This window comes from Mustela nivalis (genome assembly GCF_964662115.1).
Source record: "Mustela nivalis genome assembly, chromosome: 16".
Classification (NCBI taxonomy): domain Eukaryota; kingdom Metazoa; phylum Chordata; class Mammalia; order Carnivora; family Mustelidae; genus Mustela; species Mustela nivalis.
Window position 1 is genome coordinate 29,123,625 of NC_139035.1, and position 22,758 is coordinate 29,146,382.

The 22,758-nt window shown below is 53.9% G+C and overlaps 2 long non-coding RNA genes across 2 annotated transcripts; both read right to left on the bottom strand.

The window, feature by feature from the left end:
• Positions 1–300: 300 nt before the first annotated feature.
• On the bottom strand, positions 301–6,834 carry LOC309850186. Its single transcript, XR_014304123.1, has 2 exons — positions 3,177–6,834; positions 301–2,965 (listed from the first exon to the last, which is right to left on the bottom strand). It is a non-coding gene; the product is annotated as an uncharacterized lncRNA (long non-coding RNA).
• Positions 6,835–7,870: 1,036 nt separating this feature from the next.
• On the bottom strand, positions 7,871–18,492 carry LOC309849693. Its single transcript, XR_014303841.1, has 2 exons — positions 16,505–18,492; positions 7,871–8,105 (listed from the first exon to the last, which is right to left on the bottom strand). It is a non-coding gene; the product is annotated as an uncharacterized lncRNA (long non-coding RNA).
• Between the last annotated feature and the right edge of the window lie 4,266 nt (positions 18,493–22,758).

Consider the following 22,758-nt stretch of genomic DNA (forward strand, 5'->3'; position numbering starts at 1 on the left):
CAAGATATGGGTTTCTCCTGGTTGAGAACCGGAGGAGCTTGACCCCCTCTGGGCCGGCCATACTGCTGGACTGGACAAGAACGGAGGACTGGAACACCCAGGAACTGGGATTTGCAGGTCCCAAACAGCCTTTCATTCAGGCCAGTAGTTCTGGGAGCAGCAAGTAGCACCCAGGAACTGCTTAGAAATGCCAGTGACTGGACTCCACACTAGACCCACTGAATTGGGAACTCCTGGGGTAGAGCCAGCCCTCTGTGTTTTCCTAAGTCCCCAGATGTTTCTTTCTTTCTTAAAGCTGTATTTATTTATTTGAGGGAGAGAGATTTTGAGTGGGGTGAGGGGCAGAGGAAGAGGGAGAAGCAGGCTCCCTGCTCCATCCAGGGACCCAGGGATCATGACCTGAGGTGAAGGCCAACAAGACACTTAAACGACTGGAATGGCAGTTCATCCCCAGCCTTCGGCTTTGTGTTTCATTATCTGATGCTGTGAGACACCACCAAGCCCAGAATGGAATCACCTCAAACAATGTGCCTGTTAACAAATCTGCAATTTGGGTTAGGGTAGACTTCACGGTTAGGGTAGACTTCACGGTGCTCGAGGACCCAGGGGGATGTCCCAAGAGAGAGCAACCAGAGGCACTGGGAGCAGGACCACCACTGAACTTCCCAGACATCTCCGGTCCCAGCAGAGGCAACGGAGCCCAGCCCCACACAGGGTGTGCATGCTGCCCTGGGCTGAGGATGCTCACCCATGAGATGGTGCGCTCCACAGCAGCTTGTCTCTTTGTCTGTTCCTCCTCCACAAAGCCCTTGGAGTACCTACAGTGTGCCAGGAACTTGGGCTGGGGGCTCATGTTTCTCTGCAAATTCATTTATTTAACTTTATTTAAAGAAGTCAGGCCAGAGACCCAGTCTTAGGAGCTGAGGACAGTTACTGGTGCTGGGAGAGGCTGTGGGGCTGCCGTGGGAGGACGACCTTAGTGGGGGGGGGGAGGGGGCGGACGCTGAACTTGAGGACAGAGAGGATGAGGAGAGCTCCGGAATCCTGCAGCTTTCCTGGATAGAGCGGCTAAGGGCCACACCCTCCCACCCCTGGACATGTACTATGGGGGCTCCAGCCACCTCCCACATGTCATCCTATCTGATTGGGCACTAATCAGTAGAGCGGTGCTCAGAACACATGTTGGGGTCTGTCAGTGCCTACTTCCTCCACCCAAGAGCAGGCCCCTGGGCAGGGGCTATCCTAGAGCCATTCCGCACCTCAGTAACCAGCAGAGAGACCTCCCTCTCCCCCCACCCAGCTGCCTGGCCCGTGTCCCCAAAGGGGGAGCGCAGAGGACCCTGCCTGTAGCCCCCGCGCCCCCCAAGTGCTCCCTGAGCTGCTGCGAATTAGAAGGCAGCGCCTGTGGACTATCGCGCGCTTCCCCCTCCCTCCACTCAACCTCCCAGCGGTTTACTCAGACAGGCAGGCCTGGGAGAATTCGGTAGCGCTTCTAGTTCAAGGTCTGGACCAGAAGTCCTCCAGGCAGCCACCCGGCCTCATCTTCCTGGCGTGGGCGCCATCTAGTGGCTGCCCCTGCGCAGAGCCGCTGCGCTCCGGCCGGGAGCAAAGGCTGCTGGGAAGATGGCGGAGCAGGAGGACCTCGGGCTCAGCTCTTGACGCGTCGTCGCCTGGAAGCACCAACATCGGCATAAATAACTCGGAAAGCAACCGGATAGCTGGGAGAACGGACTTTCCGCGACCTGACATAGACAAGAGGCCACAGCGAAGCAGATAAGACCGGCGGAGAGGTGGGCCCCGCGCAAGGGAGGGCGGCGCGGCAGGAGGAGGCAGCAGACCTGCACACCCGCGGAGCCCACGCGGAAGACACGTTTCCGGAGCATTTGACTGGGAAATCCGGAGGGGCCGAATAGCTTGAGTTCTTAACCAGCGGGACTTAACATCTGGGCTTTTAAAAGTTAGCAGCTTGGCTCTGGGAGATTGGGCGGGTGAGAGAAAGCCCAGTCCTTGCCCTAAAAGGACAGCAGGACAAACAGCCCCTGAGGTACTGGGTAGAACTAGCAGTTTGAAAAATGCCTGGGGTATACTAGGGAGTTTTTGATTCATCGCAGCCTGTGTCCCGGAGGGACAGAGGTCTGTGAGGACCCCTCCAGGGTCAAAGGAGCTTGCAGGCGCTTCCCTCTCCACCCTAGTGTCCTAGCAACCTGCCTGTGGGAACCAGCGTGGAGACTCTCCACCTAACCAGCTCGCACCACCAAACAACCCCTCGCTGCTTCTGTGGAGCCACCCCTCTGGCCTGGCCTGTCCAGGTGCGGGAGGACCCTCCCGCAGGGAACCACCACCAGATTGCAAAACCTTGCTAACTAACCCTGCCCCTCCCGCGCACTGCAGATCCATCCTCTCTGATCAGTCTCCGCAAGATCCATCAAAGCACCGCCACAAGCCTGACAGTTTGTGAGCAGCCCAGAGGAGGGCCAGCCCGGGGAGAGTGGAGGACAGCCACTCAGCCAGTCAGCCTGCAGGCCAGGCCCCGCCCACCACCAAAAGCTTCTCAGGGGACAACACAGGGAAAGTGCCTGCAGTTTGGGTTTACTTCATCTCTGGTAGATGCCTGGTCTGTAAGCCCAAGTCAAGCCCAAGGCGGCTCCTGACTGGCCCACCAACACCACTGCGACCAGACTCTGCCCACAACAGGCAGAGAGGCATCGCTGGCAGGACTGAAAGCAAACAGAGCTCCACCACAACAGTAGGACACCCCTGGGGCAACACATGCAGGAGACACCCCTGAAGTGCCAGGTTCTGGGGAACAGGGGACATTGCACTGCGGGACCTCTTCATCATAAAGCCACTACTTGCAAGTGCAGGAGACATCACTAACTTTCCTAACACAGAGAAACAGGCACAACAATAGACAGAATGAGATACAGAGGAATATGTCCCAGATTAAAGAACAGAAACAGGGCGCCTGGGTGGCTCAGTGGGTTAAGCCGCTGCCTTCGGCTCAGGTCATGATCTCAGGGTCCTGGGATCGAGTCCCGCATCGGGCTCTCTGCTCAGCAGGGAGCCTGCTTCCTCCTCTCTCTCTCTACCTGCCTCTCTGCCTGCTTGTAATCTCTCTCTGTCAAATAAATAAATAAAATCTTAAAAAAAAAAAAAAAAGAACAGAAACAAATCACAGCAAGAGACCTAAGCAAAATGGAGATAAGAAACATGTCTGATACTGAATTTAAAGTAACGTTTGTAAAGATCCTTGCTGGATTTGAGAAAGGAATGCAGAACTTCCATGAGACCCTCCACTAAGAGTTAGCAGTCTTAAAGAACGAATTAGAGCCACTGGACTTACCGAATGGAAATAAAAATAGACCACCTGGAATAAATAGCAAGCAAGAGAAGTAGAAGAATGGATCAGCCACCTGGAGGACAGAGTCTTGGAAAGTAATCAAGCTAAGCAGATGAGAGGGGGAAAAATAAACAAAATGAGAATAGACTCAGGGAACTCAGTGACACTGTCAAGCATAACAGTTGCATGACAGGGATTCCAGAAGGAGAAGAAAGAGAAAGGGGGGGGCAGATTTGTCTGAAGAAAGAATAGCTAAGAACTTCCTGAATCTGGGGAAGGTAAGAGAAATCCAGATCCAGGAGGCCCAGAGAGTCCCCAAAGAGGCCTGCACCAAGACACAACGAAGATGGCCAAAAGTATTGTTAAAGCGATTTTTTTTTTAAAGGATTTTCTTTATTCATTTGACAGAGATCACAAGTGGGCAGAGAGAAAGGAGAAAGCAGGCTGAGCAGAGAGCCCAATGTGAGACCCTGGGATTACGACCTGAGCCGAAGGCAGAGGCTTTAACCCACTGAGCCACCCAGAGAGAATTTTAAGGGATGCCTGGGTGGCTCAGTTGGTTAAGCAGCTACCTTCAGCTCAGGTCATGATCCCAGCATCCTGGGATCGAGTCCCAAATCGGGCTCCTTGCTTGGCAGGGAGCCTGCCTCTCTGTCTGCCTGTGCTCACTCTCGCTCCTCTCTGACAAATAAATAAAATCTTAAAAAAAAAAAAAAAAAAAAAAGAATTTTAAATGGAACAAGAGAAAGGAAAGCAGTGATATACAAGAGAAACCCCATACGGCTATCAGTGGCTTTTTCAGCAGAAACTCTGCAGGCCAGAAGAAAGTGGCATGATAAATTCCAATGGCTGAGAGGAAAAAATCTAGAGCCAAGAATACTCTATCCAGCAAGGCTTTCATTTAGAATAGAAGGAGAGGTAGAGTCAGAAAAAACAAAAGTTAAAAGCCAAACCAGCCAAGTTCCTGTCACCCAGGATGCCATCGGCCTTTGGGTCCCAAATTCACAGTCCAGCTGCTCTCCTGCCCGAGTGAGTGTGCCACGGCCTGCCACCTGCTCAGTGCCAAGTCAACACGCCTTCACCACAGTCTGACGAGGACTCAAACTGACACTCTTCCCCTCAAATTTCAGCCCCTGTACTCAAGTTTGTGCGCAAAAGTGGGCATAATTTTAACAGCAGGATGAAGCATCCCCAACAGTGACACTAATTCTGTGGAATATATCACGGATAAAAGGAGTGTGCCAGGCTGAGGACATCACCAACACTCACATCAAAGAACAATACATACAGCATGAAGCTAATTACTAAAAGAATCCCAAGAAAAATAAAACAGGATGAAATCAGAGAGGGAGACAAACCACAAGAGACTCTTAATCATAGGGAACAAACGGTTGCTGGAGAAGAGGTGGGTGGGAAGATGGGGTACCTGGGGGATGGCATTATGGGCGGGCACTTGATGGAGTGAGCACTGGTGTTCTATGCAAATCACTGAACTCTACCTCTGAAGCTAATAATACACTGTATGTTAATTAATTGAATTTAAATGAAAAGGAAACCCACAACTGGCAGGCAGTTATCAGTAAAAAGTTTGAAAATGGATGGAGGAGGGGCTGGTCAGGACAGTCCCCTCTGGAGAGGGAGGATTGGGGGAAGGGTGTGGGTGTAGGAAGGCCTTTCCTTTCACACACCCTTTCTGTGTATCTTTTTAGGTTTCTAAGACACCAGGGAAATTAAGCAAACAAAACCCGTTGAGTCCCTGCAAATGCCCTAGATGCTTCAGGGAGGGGCAGCCTGTACTTCCTGACTCAAACCATTTTTGGGCTGCCAGGTTCCAAGTGGCTCACCCCTCTCCCCTCAGGATCCCCTCAGCCCTCTGCGGCTTCTTCCGTCAAACCTAGTGGCCCAAACAGCACTGCCTGTGATGCTGTCCGCTTCCCCTGACACCACACCCAGCCAGGGGGGCTTTCAGAAGCCTCTGCAGTCTTGGTGCTCCTGTTGGAGCCTCCTCCAAGTGCTCCTATTGCGCCCTTGGTGGCCTTAAGCGCCAGATACCTGGGCAGCCGGCCAGTGTCCACACCGCCTTCCTATTTGGGAGCGATCCCCATTGCGTGAGGCGCCATGGGTGGCAGGGTCTTTCTTCCCACTTTGAAAACTGAAGGCGTCCAGTTCCTTTCTCCCTCTGTGGTGGGCTGGGCCATGAGAGCTCTCCCAGGAGCAAGTAGGGCAGAGATGGAGACATTAGCCTGCCTTTACCGCAGTGCTCCTGCCACCAGTCCACATCACCTCAGCCCGCCCACAGCTCTTCTGCTAAAGGTCTCCGCGTCTGGTTTCCGTAGCTGGCCACCTCCCTGTGGGGCCTAGGCACCTTTCCAGGAGTTCATTTCAAGTGCCACAGACACGGGTGTGGGTGATACCTGGTCGGTGCAAGAACCTGCAGTCCCCGCAGCAAGGGGCCGCTGGCAGAGCCATAAGTTGTTATGAGGACCCCGGTGTTGAGACTCCGAGAAGGTGACATTCCAAAGGCAGTTTCCACCAGCACAGGAGACAGTGTTGCTGGCTTTTCAAAGTAGCTGACTTAAGGCTTGATAAGCGCCCAGTGGGAGCGTCCTCCTGGACGGGCAGGTCACCGTGAGCTCATCTCAGGCAGGAGCTGGAAAGCGGAGCCTGCCTGGGTGCGCACACGCAGGTATGCAGTAAACGGCCACTTTGACAGGCAGTAAGCTCTACTTCCCATTCCACCCCTCCTCCGACTTGTCCTGCGGGGCCACTTCCCAGGTGCCTTGTTTCCTCTCTGGGACTCTCTGCCAGCCCTCGGACCCTCCTCAACCTCACCCCCACCTGGCCAACCTTCTCCAACCGACACGCACCGTGCAGCCTCAGCTCCTCCACTGGTTCCTCCTGGCCCGGGAAAGCCCCCGGGTACCCCGCCCTCCACCCCCGCCCTTCCAGTCCTCTGTGCTCCGCCACCTTCTCCCCAGCCACCCCTCCACCAGGCGCAAGTCCCAGAGAGCGCAGGCGGCGGCCCTCGTGGCTTCTTTCTCACCCGGCTGCGTGGGCCGCCGCGCCCGCGTCCCCACCTCGGGAACCTCCCTGCGACACCGCCCCCTCTGCGTGGGCCGCCCCCTGCTGCACCGCCCCCGGGGGCTGGAAGGTCAGGCTGAGAGCAGCCGCCCGCCTGGCAGCACGCAGGAGCGGGGCGCAGTCCCAAGTGGCGGCGGCGGCCGCAAACCGGCCTCTGTTCCGGTTTCTTGGCCGCGCTCGGCGCCCCTGCCTGCGCTCCGCAAATGCCCGCGGTTTTCAAGACGCAGAGGGCAACCTGTCTCCCCACGGCGCCGACGGCGACCCCTCGCGACCGCGGGGCCACGGGCGGGGAGCACGGACTGTGGGGATGCCCTCGCGCAGCCGGGCTGGAGTCTGGGCGCGGGGGGTGACGACGTACTGACGGCGCTCTCGGCTCAGGAGGCGGCCGGCGGCTGCGGACAAAGGAGCGTGGGCGGGGCCTGCGGTACGGCAGCGGGCTGGAGGGCGGGACCTCGGGGCCTGGGGGCGGGGACAGTGGGCGGGGCCTTGTGGCGGTGGGCAGGCTCCCGGCCCCGCCCGGTGGGCCGGGAGCCGACCCGCGCTGCCACAACAATAGGCGGCGTTTCCGCTCGCTGCCTCTCTCCGCGCTCGCTCTTCCGCACAGGCTGGAGCACGGGGGCACTTCCCTCGCGGCTTATAGACCCGGGAGGCCCTGACGATGTCATCGCCTGGACAAAAATTCGGTCTCAGCGCAAATATGCTTTCAGAAGGGCACCGCGATCGCGAGGCCCGAACGCCCTCGCGCGGGGTCCTCGGCCGCTGCAGGCCGGGGACTCTGGGCTGCCGGCTTCCGCGCGCCGCGGCCACCGGAGGGCGCCCGGACGCTGTTGCCCTCGTCCTCCGAGGACCCCTGTCTGGGACCCAGGCCCGGGAGATGCTGGCCAGAGGCCCCCGACGGGCCCCCACAGCCACTCCTGCCTTGGGTCCTGCGCCGGCCAGCCAGGGACGGCCAGCGGCAAAGGGCCACCCTGGGGGAACCCAGCCGGGTCGCTGTGTGACCTCAGGGCAAGTGCTGGCCCTCCACGTGCCAGGGTGTCCTGCCTGTCTCTGTAGCCAGGGCGATTGGAGACTATTCCGGACCAACCCCTGGTCCCCACCCTGGAGGTCCTACCGGAGGCCCTGTGTATGGACCTCCCCAGAGCAGGCATAGACCAAGTGGTACAAACTGCCTTGTTACAATTCTTTTCCAATCAAGCCTTTTGAGGGTGGGAGCGAGGTCCTTTGTGGCCCAGGCACACCCACCCCAAGGCTGTCTGCGTTTTCAGTACAAGCCTGGGATGTCATGAGCAGACCATTCTTTAAATACCCTGGATAATGGGAAATCTGGCCCACCCAGGAAACAAGCTTCACTGGTAAAAATAGATAGAAGGCTGTTGGGGAGTAAAATGTTTTATTTGCCCTGCAGAGTCTTTTCTGGCGGGTCTAAGAATCACAGTGACAGGAGACAGATTAACAGCAGCAAATCAAATTTAATTTCACACCTACTGGAACTCCATGTACAGAGAGTTCCAAGACAGAAAGGGTAAACTGAGGGGTGCCTGGGTGGCTCAGTGGGTTAAAGCCTCTGCCGTCAGCACAGGTCATGATCTTGGGGTCCTGAGATGGAGTCCCGCATCCGGCTTTCTGCTCAGCAGGGAGCCTGCTTCCTCCTCTCTCTCTGCCTGCCTTTGCCTGGTTGTGATCTCTGTTTGTCAAATAAATAAATAAAATCTTAAAAAAAAAAAAAAGGGTAAACTGAGTCACATGTGCCATCATATGTGCCTGGGGCATCTCTTAAGTGGGGGACCACCATCCACAGGGCGCTGTTTGGTAATGAGATGTCCACCCTGCCATACAGATGGGTCGCTGGGATAAAATCAATCTCTGGTAATAATTCTCATTCTGGGAAGGACCCACCATTTGCATCCCTCCAGGTAGTCAGGGGAGGGGAGTAAGTTTCTCCAGAGTCTGCTATATCCTGATTGTCCTTACCCCAGAGAGTCCACATGCCAAAGTGGCACATTTTGGGGCGATTTGCCCTGAACCCCTTCGGGGCCACAGGCAGGTACAGGATTGTGGGGAGCTGGCCCGGGCCTACCAGTGTACCATGAACAGCTGCAAAGGACACAGTTTCCTCCGTGGCAGGGAATTAGGATTCCCTGCCACTTGGCTGGAGGATATCAAAGCTGGGCCCTATCCTGCCTCAGTTTTCCTTCTAACCCCCACTTCCCAGGACAGATTCTTTGGCTGCTCTACGTGCCTCAGCTGAAAGGAACCTGGAGATCATGGACAGAGCAGTCTCCCTGGCCAGGGCCTCCAACCCTGCCTGGATTGGGCTCTCCTGGGTGGGGACTCTGGCCTGGGGACCCTCATCCCTTCCCTACTCCCCTCTACCTCCACTTCCCGCCTCCCCCCATTACCACATTCCTGAACTTGCTGGACATTTCTCTGGACTCATGCTGGTGGAGATGGCATCTAGGTCTCAAGGACTCCATGTGAAGCTTAGACCCTGTGGCAAGGACAGACTGAACTGCTGGGCATGGTAGGAGCTGGCCACACAAGCCTTGCCCTTCCTTGGGCCATGCTGTGCTGGGCAGGCCCCCACGGGGGTGGGGGTAGATAACATTTGCTCATTCAGTGCTTTTCAATCCCCTGAACTTGGTGAATTTTTCATTAATTCCCTGGAGCCAGCCTCCCACAGAGCTCACTGCCTTGGCTGAGCAGGGCAAAAGCCCCTGAAGCTGGGGTTTGGCAGAACCCTTTGCACCCCACCTGAGCAGCCTTGGGCCTCCTCTGGTGGGGATAGCCTGGCTGGCCCTACCCAGAGGGTGAGGCGGAGGCTGGGCAGCCTGTGGGAGGGTCATGCTCCCCAGGGCCTGTTGCTTTCTCCACAGCCTCACCGTCCGTGGACCCCTGCAGCCTGGCTTAGAGGCCGTTAGGGAGAGAGGGATTCCATATTTGTGTAGGATTCACAGAGTGCTTCCTCCTTCCTGATGCCAGCTGTGTGGCATGGGGCAAGTTGCTCAGCCTCTCTGAGACCTAGTTTCATCATCTGTCAGGTGAGGCCAGGAGATGCCTTCCACAGAGACTTCCACTCTGAGCCTCAGGGGACAGCTCCCAGTGGAACTTTCTCTGGCTTCAGCTGAAAGATAGCCTGAGGCTCTGGGGGCTGTGCACCTAGCCCAGACCCTCCTCCCCAGAGCCTCTTGGCCTTCCAGCCTCCCACCTGTCACCCAGGGTCATCCAGCAGAGTCTGGGGTCATCCGACAGTCCCTGCCTGTGTGACTGGTGATCTACCGATGAATATCGAGAGCCATTGAGGACCTGGGACAGGGGTCTGGGACAGGGACAGATGTTCCACGAGGAGAGAAAGAGCTCCGCCCAGCCAAGTCAGGAGGCCCCCCTCCCTGCCTCGCCCTGCCACCGAGTGCCCTCTCCCCAGGGACATCATCCCCTCCCCCAGGGCCCCTCAGTGTCTCTCTGCAGTCAGCCATTAGCCAGGAAAATTTGTTATGCTTCATCCCTTCTCATCCTCTTTCCCTATAAAAATACGCCAATCTCAGGAAAAGGCCCTTCCACAGCCCCTCCTACTCCGCAAAGCAGCCCACTGAGGCAGCCAGATGCCTGACCTCAGGACCCTTCTCTTCCTTCTTCCTTCCTCCCTTCCTGTAGCAGCAACGCTAAGGTCAGAGGCGTGACAGAAGTGACAGGTGCCACAGAGCCCCTCGTCCCCCAGCCCTCCTGGTTACCCTGGTGAACCCAGACAGAGGCCACTGGAGGTGAGGAGCCTCTCGCGGGGCTGACACTGTCAACATGTATGGCTCAGCCCCCCCACGTTCATTACCACTACCCTTCACTGCCTCTCTGTTAATGTCAGGGGCTTCTCTAATGAAACTTTCAGCTGACACTGTGTCTCAGGGAGCACCAGTTCCCTGCCCGAACAGCTCATCTGACCAGGGAGAGTCCCCCCAACTTCTGACTTACTTCCCCCCAGGCTAAAGGCCCCAGATACAAAAGGCCCCTGGGTCCCCAGGCAGGTGATAACAACCCAGCCAGGGAGTATTAGGGTGGTGCGGCCGGGGAGGGGAGGGGGTCGGTCCCCCCATACTTTTCTGTTCCTTTTCAATTATGAACTGTGTGACTGTGCCATCCACCAGCCAAGTAAATAAGTCAAATATGTACAAAACCAAAAACTAAATGAACATACTGTTGGAAAGAATAAAAACAAGGTAGTAAACCCAAACCAGAGTCCCTTAAGCTAAACCCCAAGGCACCAAACCGAGTCTTACCTGAATGACCGTTTCAGCCCTCCCAGAGATGTGATGGACTCTGAAACCAGTCACCTAGGAATCTCCCGACCAGCACTGATGAGGTCGTCGGCCCGAGAGACCCTGTCACCCCCTAAAGGAGAGTGACCTTGCCTAACCAACCCACTGTTCAGTCCGGAATAACTTTCTTTCTCCTGCTTCCTTCTGCCTATAAATGTCTCGTTTTCTACAGCTCCTTGAAACTCTTTTCCTTTTCTTTTTTTTCCCTTTAAAAAAAAAAAAAAAGCTTTTGTTTATTTGACAGAGAGCACACATGCAGGAGAGCAGCAAGCAGAGGGAGAGGGAGAAGCAGACTCCCAGCTGAGCAGGGAGCCCAAATCAGGACTCAATCCCAGGACCCTGAAATCATGACCTGAGCCAAAGGCAAACACTTCACCAATGGAGTCCCCAGGTGCCCCTCACATTATCTTTTTAACAACACAAATCTCAATAACTACACCATTGGGGTGCTTAGCTTCATCAGGGCAGCTGGGGTATTGTCCTGGAACTAACTGTTCACGTGGCTCCCTTCCGCACCCGGATCCCAGAGATTCTTGTCCCTGAGAACTGTGTCTTCCTGGTTTCTTTCTGCAAAGTCTTGTGCCCGTCATTAACCACAGGAGAAGCGAGAAGGCTGTTGAACCGGCTCAGGGGCATAGATCATTTTTCTGTGACGGCAGGAGGATCCCAGCTTTGCCCTTAGGACCTTAGCCATGGGGCTCAGGCCACCAGACTGTCTCATTCTTGGCATGGCAATAAGAAATCGAACACCAGTCAATAACGACCTTATGCTCCGGCCCTCAGAGAAGAGCAGAAGGAGGGATGGGGCCCTTCTCAGCAGGAGGGTCATCCCCATGGCACCCTGAGGGGCTGGAAGGTAGCGTGCCTGTGCCCGAGAACCCAGAACGGGTCCCAGATCTCTGTGCCTAGCCCAGCGGCATGCCTTGCATGCATGTGGAGCAGGTACAAAAGGCCTGGCAGAAGGGAAGAGCTGGGTCAGACTCATAAAACTGCCTGAGCTTTGAAGGCATTGCCCCGATCGACACGCGGTCCCATCAGCACAGGTTGGAAACTTTTGGGGACAGCGTCTGACCAGTTGCTGGCTCACATGGACAGCCTCTAGAAAGGTATTTTTTAAATTTAATTAATTTATTTATTTTAGAAAGAGAGTAGGAGTGTGAGTAGGGAGGGGCAGAGGAGGAGAGAGAGGGAGAAATAATCTGAAGCCGGCCCCACACTGAGCAGGGAGCCCGACTAGGGGCTCGATCTCATGACTGGGAGTTCATGACCTGAGCTAAAACCAGGAGTTGATGCTTAACTGACTGAGCCACCCAGATGCCCCTAAAAGTCAAAACAAGAAGACAAAACCAAGCCGTTGGCAGCAGCTTCACACGGGGTGGGGTGGGGTCGGGGGGAGACACACCACAGGATTTGTCCAAGCAAGCCAATGAACACACAAAATCCAGCAACTACAGCTCAGGAAGGGACCAGAATCCAGACCTAGTATGACGTATTCGCTAGACTGTCTATCTGTGGGACACCTGGGGGGATCCATTGGTTAAGCATCTAACTCTCGGTTTCCACTCAGGTCATGATCTCAGGGTCATGGGATCGAGCCCCACGTCAGGCCTCACGCTTAGCACAGAGTCTACTAGTTCCTTTCTCTCCCACTTGGCTTACACACACTGTCTTTCTCTATCTCAAATAAGTAAATAAGATCTTCCAAAAAATAATGTATATATAATATATAACAAATATAATAAAATTATATATATAATATGTATAAAAATAATAATATGAAATAAGATGTCCATTGGTCAATAAGCATTAAGAGATGTACAACAAACAAACAAGAAACACCAGGGCACCTGGCTGGCTCCGTCAGTAGAGCATACAACTCTTGGTCTCAGGGTTTGTGAGTCCAAGTCCCATGTTAAGTGTAGAGATTACTTAAAAAAAAAAATCTTTGAAAAAAATTATGAGACGTGCAAAGAAACAGGCAAGCACATTTGTCGGAAACAAAGGCAGAAGAGATCTAAATTGCCAGATCCCACTGTGGCCACGCAGTGTTATGGGAGATCAGCCCTTTCCTAAATTTTGCAATCCGAGTTGTTTCTAGTGGGTTAAAAAGCATCCTGAGGAAGATTCCTTGGGAACTGAAGAGGCAGTCTAATGAGGCCATGCTCTCAGAAAAGTAAAGAAGGTCCATTACCAAGTGCCCCCCCAACTCCCAGGTGGCATCCTACACAGGATATGTCAAAGATCGCTATTGATCACTATCCTGCCTTCCCATGAAGGGATTCCTGCCCTAATGGGCCCTGGAGGGGTGCCAGGGTCCCTCCCCTTCCCCATCCCATCCTAGGCTGCTGAGGGGTGCCTGGTGAATAGATGGAAATACTGTGCCGTGTTGTCCTATGCCCTTCCATTTTTAACCTGTGGAAAACTAGAAAATTTTTACAAAGGGAAATTACCAAATTTTGTAATTTAAGTAGTTAGTAGAGGACATTGATGGAAAAGAGTAAAGATGGAAATCCATCATGGTCTAAGTGACATTCTAACACATGTGGTCTTTATAGTGGACTTCCCTAGAAAATAGTCCCCAGTTGGGGCACCTGGGTGGCTCAGTGGGTTAAAGACTCTGCTTTCAGCTCAGGTCATGATTCCAGGGTCCTGGGATTGCATCAGGCTCTCTGCTCAGCAGGGAGCCTGCTTCTTTCTCTCTCTCTGCCTACTTGTGATCTCTGTCTGTCAAATAAATAAATAAAATCTTAAAAAAAAAAAAAAGGATGTTGATATGTTGACGTAGTCTTACAGGGCCCTGGGGTTGGGGGGGGTGGGGGGAGGTCTTTGAGCTAGGATTGTCTTTTGACCTTAGCAAAGTGTCAACACTGAGGCACTTGAGTCCCTAAAGGACTGTCACTCTGCCTGTTTATTTTTTTTTTTTTTAAAGATTTTATTTATTTATTTGACAGAGAGAAATCACAAGTAGATGGAGAGGCAGGCAGAGAGAGAGAGAGAGGGAAGCAGGCTCCCCGCTGAGCAGGGAGCCCGATGTGGGACTCGATCTCAGGACTCTGAGATCATGACCTGAGCCGAAGGCAGCGGCTTAACCCACTGAGCCACCCAGGCGCCCCACTCTGCCGGTTTAAAGGACTTGTCAATGGCTGTAGGCAGTAAGGAAATGTCATCATTTTTCTTCTGCCTTTGTTTCCCACATCATTATGACCTATATTCTTAAAAAAAAAAAAGAGTGACAGAAACTCCCTGAGAGGCCCAGATGTTGGACATTAACTCTTTCCTTCCCTCCCTTTCCCTGTGCCAGGTTCCCAAGAAGAGGTCCTGATCCTGCCATGGTTCCACCCCTGATCTTATTGACCTTGGGGAAGTGGGAAGGGCAGGGCTGGGCGGGGGAGTGGGGAGGGGAGCCTGCAGGGCCGGTGGGGGAGCAGAGAAAATGTATTCTGACATACCAGCTAGAAACTACCTGCTTGGCTCCATATGGATGAAGCTCAGTCCCCCCCAAAATAGAAAGTTCTTTCATTCCAGTCCAGGTTGTGAGATCGTGGTATTTAAAAAAAAAAAAAAAAAAAAAGAGTCACTTTTAAGAATTTGAGTAAAAATTGTTTGGACTGGCACAGTGCCAAACAGGAAGTGGTTAGCAGTGCTCTGTGGGAGCCTGGGGCAGGACTTACATAGAGAAAGTGCAGAGCAGAGAAAGGAAATCATTTACTGGGCGATGGCTTAGGCCTAGTCAGCTTTGTGATTGTCACTCTTGCTTTGATTTCCTGACCTTGAGGCATTTACTGACTTGGATTTCACCGCCTTAGAACCACATCAGTTTAGCGGCCTCGTTTAATGAGTTGAACAGTGGATACCCCAAAGATGTCTGCCCCCTTTGCTTCTGATGGGGAGCAAAAGATGGGTCCCCAAAATATGCAAACTTAGTATGTCGATTATTTTGAGCAGAAGGCAATTAAAACCCAACAGACTCAAGAAAAACTATTAGTTGGGGCGTCTGGGTGACTCAGTGGGTTAAACTTCTGCCTTTCACTCGGGTCATGGTTTTAGGGTCCTGGGATCAAGCCCCTCATTGGGCTCTCAGTTCAGCAGAGAGCCTGCTTCCCCCTCCCCCTCTGCCTGCCTCTCTGCCTATTTGTGATCTCTCTCTCTGTCAAATGAATAAATAAATAAATAAATCTTAAAAAAAAAAAAAAGGCAAAAGAAAAACTATTAGCTCTCAATTACTTGAAAATTTTTAGGTAGGGCCCAGAAGGATATCTGTTACCAGAGATAACTTTTTATCTGAAAGACCTATCTGTATGAGGGCAACAACCCAATTACCAAATACCTGCTCTCTTGCCCTGTGAATCACCCTCCTCCCCTCTGGAGCACAGCTTCCACCTCCTTCCTTTGCTCTGGGATGTGTGGAAGCCTCAAGGGACCCTGTCCATACATAATTAAATTTGTTTTTCTCCCATTAATCTATCTTATGTCAATTTGATTACTAGACCAGCCTAAGAGTCTAGGAGGAGAGAGGGAAAAAATTTCCTCGGGGTTGTTCTGTCCCCTAGAGGAAGGCATTCTGCTAGCCATTTCTTAAGAAGGTGCTTTGCTGGAGCACCTGGGTGGCTCAGGCTGTTAAGCGTCTGCCTTCTGTTCAGGTCACGCATGGACATGGACAGGTCTGTCCATGTTGGACTCCCTGCTCAGCAGGGAGTCTGCTTCTGCCTCTGCCTCTGCCCCTGCTCATGCTCTCTCTCAATCTCTCAAATAAATAAATAAAATATCACAAAGTTAAAAAAAAAAAGGTGCTTTGCAAACATCCATTCCCTCCTAGAGAGCTGGGGCAGGGGCGGTGGGAATAGGGCCCATCCTTTTAGTTATCAGGTCTCAGAAGAGACGCCATCAAATTGTACCGAGAAATAGCTGTGGGATCTGCTTTCTTCTCTTCCCTCTATTCCCTCCGACTGTTCTCACGCACGATCAAGTCTGGGCTGTGCGACCACCCTGGGACCAGGGTGGGAGCCCCGTCAACACTCAGGGTGGGCCCCGTGTGAAATGCGCCTCCAAAGTTGCAAGGGAAAGACAAAAGAACCAGGAACAAGAAAAATAAAAGGTATTGAAATAGGCTTAGCTACTTTGGGGTTTTCCTTTGTATTTATTTTTAGCAAGGATTGTGTGCCTAACTCTGCATTATAATAGCTGATGTTACCAGTCACGCTTCCAGGCCCCTGCGCGGTGCAGCCTGGCAGGCTTTCTGCAGCCAAAAGTGAAGGCAGCTGGCGGGCCTGGCCCACCCAAGCGGGGAGAGGACCCCTCCCCAACTCCTCCCGGAACGCTTGGCAGCACGAATGCGAACAGAAGCAGGGCTCTTTGGGTCTGGCTCGGGCCAGGGGAAGAAAGCTCGAGGCAGCCATGCCTGAGGACCTAAGCTTCCAGAAAGCCTCCGCTGCTGACTGTAGCCAGCAGAGGGCTGAGACGCCCCGGCTGATCCCCAAGCCCGGCGGCCCGGGAGCACATGTGGCACCCAGATCTCCGTGAGCTCGCGCGCGCCATCGCGCTCTTTCCTTGGAAAGCGGGTCGGGGAAGAGTTTCTTGACAGCAAGTCCCACCTTAAGACGCCTGAATCTGTCATCTCCTTCTCTCTGGTTCTCCCGCCAGCCGGGAGAAACATGAGTGGCCGAGGAGGGGGTCAGAGGGCGGTGGGGGAGGGGACCCTGGCGACCACAGTGAGAAGGTTCATGAGACAAATTTCCTTTTGTCCAAGTGTTTCCGAGTTTGGCCCTGGAGTAGGGACCTACCTCCACGCGGAGTGGGACAGAGTCCCCGCGCAGGTGGAGCTGATACTCCTGACGGGGGAGGATCCCCTGTGTCCAGGGCTCCTTCGGAATACTGGTGAAGAGACAATGTGATGACTTCCCTTCTCACCAGGAGACAGTTCGTTAGCACTGGAAGTGTCCTTGTCGGGAACCCACACTCCATAAGTGCCTATGTCAACCGCTTCGAATCCTACCTACACTCGCACGGGAGAGGAGTTACAAATCGAGTTGAAGTGATCGGTGCTCCGGGTGTGCGATTGGCTGAAAGCCCGAGCAGGCCTCTCTCGGGTGACAGAGGCGGGCAGCCGGATCGCCAGCCCCGCGGTGCCTCCTGATTCCGTGGTCCCCCTTTAGGGGGCGATTCTGTTGGTGGACACTGTGGGAAGAAATCTGGCGCATTTCCTTCCAAAGGGACCCTGTCTTGCAAGGCAGATGTCAAAAACCTGGGACCTCGCTTGGGCAGCGGCGCTGTGACCTGGAGCAGCTTATTTAACGTCTCTGAGCTCCATTTTCCACTTCTTTAGACCGGAGCTAACGGTGAGCTCTCAAGGTGGTTGGGAAGACCACGCGAGCTTTTTAAGGTCTGCAACGCCCGCCGGCCGTGTGGCTGCGCCAAGGTCAGGACGGGCTTCCGGACCTCTGGGCCACACTGTCGCGGGCGCCCCAGGAACGCGGTCCGTCCATCCTAGCTGGGGCTCCCTGCGCCGCCGTTCCTGCGCCCCCCGCCCCCTAATCGCCCACAGCTGGTGGCCCAGGAGCTCTCTCCGCCGCCCCCCGCTCTTGTCGCAGCCCCGGGGCCCCTGTCTCCCCACGGCGCGCGGTTCCCGAAAGCCTGAGCCCCACGCGGGTCCCGCCGCCCCAGCCTCCCACGGACGAGAACGGGCCCGGGAAGCACACCAGGCTGTCCCCCGGCCCCGGGGCTGCAGGCAGCTGCCAGCAACTCGAGTATTAATAGGTACAAACTTCCTGGAAAGATTTTCGTCTCCCTGACAGAGGCCCCGCCTTCCTCCGCCAAGATAAATAAATACTGCGCCGCTCCGAGGTCAGGAGGCCGGGAAGCCTGGCACGGTTCCCGGGCGCCCCGGGAAGGGGCGCTTCTTTGTAAGCACCGCCGGGGCGCGCGCCCTCCTCCCGGGGCCTCCCCGCTCCCTCCTCCCCCAGCCCGGCGCCCGTCTCCCGGGACCCCGCGCCTTACTCCCCGGGCCCCGCGCGCTCCCGAGGCTCCGGGCGCCCGGCTCCAAACGGCGGCCGCTCGGCCTGCACCGCCCGGGAGGCCCGCGGGCGGGATGGAAGACCGAGTGTATGTAGGCGCCGCTGCGCAACCTCGGCCTCCCGCCCCAGCCTCGTCGCCCCCCGACCAGACCGCCAGGGCGCCGGTCGCGGGCGGCGGTTCTGCGGGGCGGGGGACGGTGAGGGGCGCCCAGGCTGGCCCGCGACGCGCGCGGCTGGGGTCCGCGGCTCCTCCTCCCGGGACAAAGCCGGGTCTGCCCTCCGCGCCCGCCCGAGGGGCCGTTCGTCCTTTATGATCTTAACCCCCCCACCACCACCACCTTGCGTTTTGACGCGCTCTGCTCTTTCCGAGTTCCCGGACCCCCGGGATCGGCCGGGATTCGCTGGCCCGGGAGGAAGCAGAGCGGCCTCCGCCTTTCCCACAGCAGTTCCAAATCCGCGGCTCTCCGGGGCGCCCAGGCTCCCCGCACCCGCAGCCCGTCCGCAGAGAGCATTGCCCAGGCGGCCCGCGGGTGGCGCGGCCGGGCCCCAGCCCCAGCTTCCGGCTGGGGGAGCAGCTGCCCCTGGATTTGCTCCAACTTTTCCCCCTGCCTGGAAGTCATTCATTCGTTCATGTTGAAATATGGATGCAAGGCCTTATAAATTCCAAACATCAATTTGGGCACTGGGGCTCGAGCAGCAAAGACAAACACACACACACACACACACACACACCCCACCCCATCCCTCCTGGAGCTTAAACACAGTAATGGAAGAGACGGAATAGCCTCAGAATACAGAACATGTTACGTAGTGTAAGGGCTAAGAAAAAAAAATAGCAGGGGAGCAGGAGACAAAATGTCTGGGAGAGGTGGGTTCTGGATCAGGGACTGGGAAAGCGACACGGAGTTCGAGCCAGTCCGACAGACACATCTGGCGGCCTTCTGCGCTCCGGGACAGCGTGGGGAGGGGGTGGCAAATGTGGCTGCAAGAGGAAGCCCCTGAGAAGCCCGGGATGGAGAGGCAGGAGCGGGGGCGGGGTTGGTCACTCGTTGGAGAACCTCGTGCGCCTTTGTAAGGACTCGGGCTCCTCTCCCGGGGGAGATGGGAGCCATGCAGGGTTCTGAGCAGAGGAGGGACTAGTGTGACTTTTTTTCCCAGAAGTGCTGAGTGAGTGGGAACAGCTAGCTGTTGGAGCAGGGCCAGGAGCTGCGAGACCACACAGAACGTGGTCAGGACAAATCCTCAACCTGGCAGAGCTGATGGGGCGTGGCCAAGGAGGGGGACGGGTCGGGAGGAGCCTTGGGATCCTCGAAATGTCCTGAGGGAGAGACCAACAGAATTTCTTGCCGGGCCTGAGAGGCGGTGGGAGAGAGAGAAAGGAGTTAAGGAGAAGAGTAAGGATTTGGCCTGAGCAATAGGAAGAGAGTTGTTGCCATTAACCGAGAGAGAAAACTGGCCTTGCTAGGTCGGGGCGGTGTGGGGCGGGGAGGACGGTGGGGTGGGAGACAACAGGAGCCCAGTTTGGAACAAGCTAGGTTTGAGGCACCCATTAGATGTCCCATTGCGGGGTTGAGTAGGCACCGGTCAGACGGGTCTGCAAGGCAGAGATGCGCAGGCTGGACGATAAATAGGGGGAAGTCACCAGCAGGGACAGCCACAATTTCCGGAATGATCTAGCTCTGAGCAATCCGGGACAGTAGCCACCAGCCACGTGTGGCTACCGGGCACTTGAAATTAGTGGAGATTGTGCAACCGAAGAACTAAAGATTTCATTTTAATTAATTTAATTAAAAAAAACCAATAACATGATTCAATCATTGGAAAATGTGTGTGTATGAAAACATTTGCATGTGTAAATCTCCTTTTTTACTCTAAAGCTTATGAAATCTAAATACGGATCAAGAATTTAAAAAAAAAAAAAAAAAGAACTTTCAGGGATGAGGGACCTGCCTGGCTGGCCCAGTGAGAAGAACATGTGACACTCCTGATCTCAGGGTCTTTTTTCTCTTTTTTAAGATTTATTTATTTATTTATTTGAGAGGGAGAGCATGAGTGGGAGAAGGGGAGAGGGAAATGGAGAAGCTGACTCAGGCTGAGCAGAAAGCCAAACATGGGGCTCCCTTCCGGGACTCTGAGATCATGACCTGAGCAAAGGCAGATGCTTCATGTCGGAGCCACCCAGGTGCCCCTGATCTCTGGGTTTTAAGTTCAAGCCCTGCTTTGGGTGTAGAGATTACTAAGGAAAAAAAAAAAAAAAGAAAGAAAAAAAAGAATTTCCAATGAAAATTTGGTGTCCACATTGAGAGTGTAGGTGTTAAATACACACAAGATTTTGAAGATTTACTACAACAAAGTAAAATATCTAATAATTTTTACATTGACTATATGTATAAATGATACTATTTGGGGATGCCAATGTCACCAGTGACATCCTGTCTTCTAATTGACCTTGCAGAGACCTGTCTTCCTGGTGACACCCACTTTTAGGGGTTTGCAGAACACCACACCTGCCTCTCTGCTTCTTCCAGACTTTCTGCCAGTCCCTCCCCAGCACTCTCTCTCTCTATCTGACAAATAAATAAATAAAATCTTAAAAAAAAAAAAAGAAAAGAAAAAGAAGGAAAAAAATAAACAGTACCGGTTGGGCTATCTAGGGTTAATAAATATATTACTAAAATTAACTTCCCCTGTTCTTTTTCACTTTTAAAAATGGCTACTAGGGGCACCTGGGTGGCTCAGTCAGCTAAGCGCCTGCTTTCCGCTCAGGTCCTGATCCCAAGGTCCTTGGACTGAGCCCTGAGTCTGGCTCCCTGCTCAGTGGAAAGCCTGCTTCTCCCTCTCCCTGTCCCCCTGCTTGTGTTCCCTCTCTTGCTGTCTCTGTGTCAAATAAATAAAATCTTAAAAATAAATAAATAAATAAAAATGGCTACTAGAAAATTTTTATTTTTTTTATTTTAATTTTTATTTAAATTCAATTAACATATAATGTATTATTGGTTTCAGAGTTAGAGGTCAGTGATTCATCAGTCTATTTAACACCCAGTGCCCATTACATCAGGTACCCTGATGTGATGGTGCCCATCACCCAGTTACCCCATTCCCCCAGCCCCCCCCCCCTCCAGCAACCCTCAGTTTTTTTCCCATGCTTAAGAGTCTGCTATGTTGGTGCCTGGGTTGCTCAATGGGTTAAGCCTCTGCCTTTGGCTGGGGTCATGATCTCATGATCTCAGGGTCCTGGGATGGAGTCCCACATTGGGTTCTCTGCTCAGCAGGGAGCCTGCTTCCCCCTCTCTCTCTGCCTGCTTCTGTCTACTTGTGATCTCTCTCTCTCTGTCAAATAAATCAAATCTTTAAAAAAAAAAAAAAAGAGTCTGCTCTGGTTTGTCTCCCTCTCTGATTTAGTCTTGTTTTATTTTTTCCTCTCTTCCCCTATTTTGTTTCTTAAATTCCACTATCAGTGAAATCATGTGATAATTGTCTTTCTCTGATTGACTTATTTTGCTTAGCATAACACTCTCTAGTTCCATCCACCTTATTGCAAAGGGCAGATTTCTTTTTTCTGATGGCTGAGTAGTATTCCATTATATATATATACATATATATATGTATATATATATATGGTTCATCTTAAACTGGTGTTGGCTGGTGCCCATCCAGGGAGGGACTCTGGAGAGAGAAGGGGGGGTCCACGGATGGAGAGCCAGGGATACCCCCAACACAGAAGCTCATGAAATGAGGACGGATGGACAGAAAGTCTGGAATAAGCAGAGAGGCAGGTGTGGGGTCCTGCAAAACCCTAAAAGAGGGTGTCACTGGAGGAGGGAGTGAGCCTCCCATCAAGGGTTGCTGCAAGGTCAATTACAAGATGGGATGTCACTGGTGACATTGGCAAGAGTGTAGTTTTGAAGGCGCAGCAGTTTAGGAGAGAAGGGAGGAGGAGGGACACCAGGTTTTGCTGTACAGGGAGGAGAGAAGGGTGGCTGAGGAGGGACTTGAGCTGGACACGCTCTCTTCCAGCTGGGAGAAATGGCAGCACTGTCTCTGCTGACTGGGATGGCCAGAGGACACTGGAGAGCTGCTGAAGCCCCGTCCTTGAGTGGATGGGGAGCAGAGGCCTTGCCTGGCCGGGCCCAGAAGCCTCCGTAGGTACTAGAAGGAAGGCACGGAGCGTTTGGGTCCTGAGGCCAGCAGGCAGGTGAGGTGGCTGAGGCAGCTCACAAGCTGTTCTGTCCAGGTGCCACCTGAAGCCACTAATCAGGCTCCAGATGGGGGCTCCCACCTGCCAATACTGCCCGCCCACTCTGTTTTTTTCCCTAAGATTTTATTGTTAAGGGGCTCCCGGGTGGCTCAGTCGTTAAGCGACCGCCTTCAGCTCGGGTTATTATTCTAGGTTCCTCCGATCGAGTACTGCATCCTGCTTTTTGCTCAGCAGGGAGCCTGCTTCTGCCTCTCCCCGCCCCTCCCCCAGCTTGTGTGCAATCTCTTTCTTTTTCTCTGTCAAATAAATAAATAAATCTTAAAAAAAAAAAAAAGATTCTATTTTTAAATCATCTCTACATTCAAGGAGGGGCTGGAACTTACAACCCATAGATCGAGTCCCAGGGTCAACTGACGGAGCCAGGAAAGCGCCCCCCCCCACCCCACACCCCGCCCCGGCCAGAACTGCTCTTTTTTAGGACAAGCCTAGGAAGCAGCAACCGGAAAGGAAGTAGCATCTCTCCTTTGCTTCGGGTACACCCCAGGGCCCTCCCTTCCTCCTCCCCTCCCCTCCCCTCCAACTCCCTCCTCTCTTCTCCTCCTCTCCTCCTCCTCCCCGGCAGCGCTGGTCCCGCCCCTTCCCACCTCTAGGGTCACTTCCTCTTCTGGCCCGCCGAGGCGGGCCTGTGGCCCTGCCCACACGGGGAATGTCCTGCCCCATCCTCCCTCCCATCCCCCTTCTGGGAGTGTGCTGGGGAGGGTGCAGGCTACCAGCGCTCCCCGTCGCTAAGACATCCGATTTCTAAGTCCTGCTCTGGCTGGC